Here is a 2,296-nt window from a genome sequence, read left to right as displayed (position 1 = left end):
ACCAGCCATTATGGCACTAGTAAACAAAAACAAAAAAGCAGAATACATTTCATATTCTAAATTTCTCAATATGTAATGTGCCACATGCTCATCATGGACAGTGTGGAAACAGGACACATACAATACAGGGTTGATAAAATATATGTAGATATTATATAGCCGCAGGGAAAATGAGACGCTGTTTTGGTCATGTTTTGCATTAGGTAGCATTGGGTCATCCATGTTGAGATAGCAAATAGATGGTTACAACAACTTAGGGCGTTATTCAGATTTGTTAGCAAACCAAAAAAGCACACTTATGGGCAAAACCATGTTGCACTGCAGGTGTGGCAGATATAACATGTGCAGAGAGAGTTAGATTTGGGTGGGTTCTATTGTTTCTGACAGGGTAAATACTGGCTGCTTTATTTTTACACTAAAATCTAGATTTCAGTTTGAACACACCCCACCCACATGTAAATCTATCTGCACATGTTACATCTGGCCCACCTGCCATGCCACATGGTTTTGCACATTAGTGTTCTTATTTGGTTTGCTAACAAACCAGAAGAAGGCCCATAGTACAGAAGGTGAAAGGTCCTTGGAAGAGTGGTAATATGGGGTGTTATCAGTGTAAAGGTGGTACTGGAAGCTGAATGAACAGTTTTCTTTCCCAAGAAAGGTGTATTATATGAAAATCAGTCTGCCAAGAGCAGAACCTAGTGGAAGTGCAGGGGAAGATATGCCAGATCTAGAAATACTAAAGGAGAAGTTTGATACAGTATGTAGGGGTGAATGAGGAAAAAAGGACTTTGAGGAACTGTGCCTATGGGGAGGTGAAAGGGGAAGTCAATACGTAGGTGGAGTAGATGAAATACACAAATAATGTGGACTTCAAAGAAAGACTAGATGCTTTTATGTCAATTCTTGGAAAAATAATAATGCCTACACCACCCCTGTGTGTTTCCGGGTCTGGTAGTGTGGCTGAGGGAAAGGGGAAAGTACCTTGAAGGAGAGAGTTGCACTGGATGTAGTATCAGGGGAGGTAAACCAGGTTTCTGTAATGTCAAGGTGGTTAAAGTTTTTTTTTTATAAAGAATTGATCATGGATGAAAGCAAGTTTGTTATAAACTTGCATTCATTCATGAGATGTAACCAAGCCATAGGTGACATTTAAACAAGGGTTTGGTTAAAAGGTCACCAGCAGCCATGATAAGGAGCAGGTTGAAACAGAGGGCATTTCAGGATGTTTTTTTGGGGTTTGAAGTGTGTTTCTGCTTATGCAAGTATGGTAGTAGTGAAGGGAAAATAATACTATGGGATGTTGAAAAATGATTGTGGAGATATGAGTTTGAGAGGGGCTGTGAATGTAAGTAGAAGAGAGAAAGAAGGTGGCATGATTAGCTACAAGGTGGAGAAATATGTTGTACAGAGCAATGTAGGAGGTGAGGGCTACTATACCACCATCTACAGTACATGGATATAACAGGGTAGACATTCCCCGCAGCTTTATCATAAAGTATAAGATGCTGACTGTTTTGCATACTACTGTATGTACAGAAGCCAAACAGCAATCACAGTGGGCAGCAGCAGATATTAAAACAATTATCAGCTCTCGTTGGATGCAGAGAAGGTTTTGACTTCATTACTTGAGATCATCTCTATGAAACATCCAGATTTGACTTTCCTAAAGAGTTCCTTGAGACCTTGCAGACTTTATATACTAATCCTTATACTCAGGAATACGGAAAAAGGTTCCTTTCTTTCCTGGTACAGAGGTGTACAGACCAAGTTTGCCCCCTTTCGCCTTTGCTATTTGCCCTTTGCTAAACTACTGTTTGTCTCCCAGCCTGTAATATCTCTCCCTGTTATTATAGATATGATTGCCACATTTGGCTTGTTTGCTGGGTATTGTATCAACTGGAACAAATCAGTGTTTATGCAGCTAAATCAGGGTATAGCCCTTCTTATACCTTGTTTGGTGGTGGATACGTTTCAGAGGGGTTCACTACGGCTGGCCGGCGGTCGGGCTCCCGGCGACCAGCATACCGGCGCCGGGAGCCCGACCGCCGGCTTACCGACAGTGTGGCGAGCGCAAATGAGCCCCTTGCGGGCTCGCTGCGCTCGCCACGCTACGGGCATGGTGGCGCGCTACGCGCGCCACACTATTTTATTCTCCCTCTATGGGGGTCGTGGACCCCCACGAGGGAAAATAAGTGTCGGTATGCCGGCTGTCGGGCTCCCGGCGCCGGTATACTGAGCGCCGGGAGCCCGACCGCCGGCATACAGAAGACCACCCATTTCAGAGCACAGACTC

This window comes from Pseudophryne corroboree, chromosome 6 (assembly GCF_028390025.1).
Source record: "Pseudophryne corroboree isolate aPseCor3 chromosome 6, aPseCor3.hap2, whole genome shotgun sequence".
NCBI lineage: Eukaryota > Metazoa > Chordata > Amphibia > Anura > Myobatrachidae > Pseudophryne > Pseudophryne corroboree.
Note: the sequence above shows the minus strand (reverse complement) of the source record.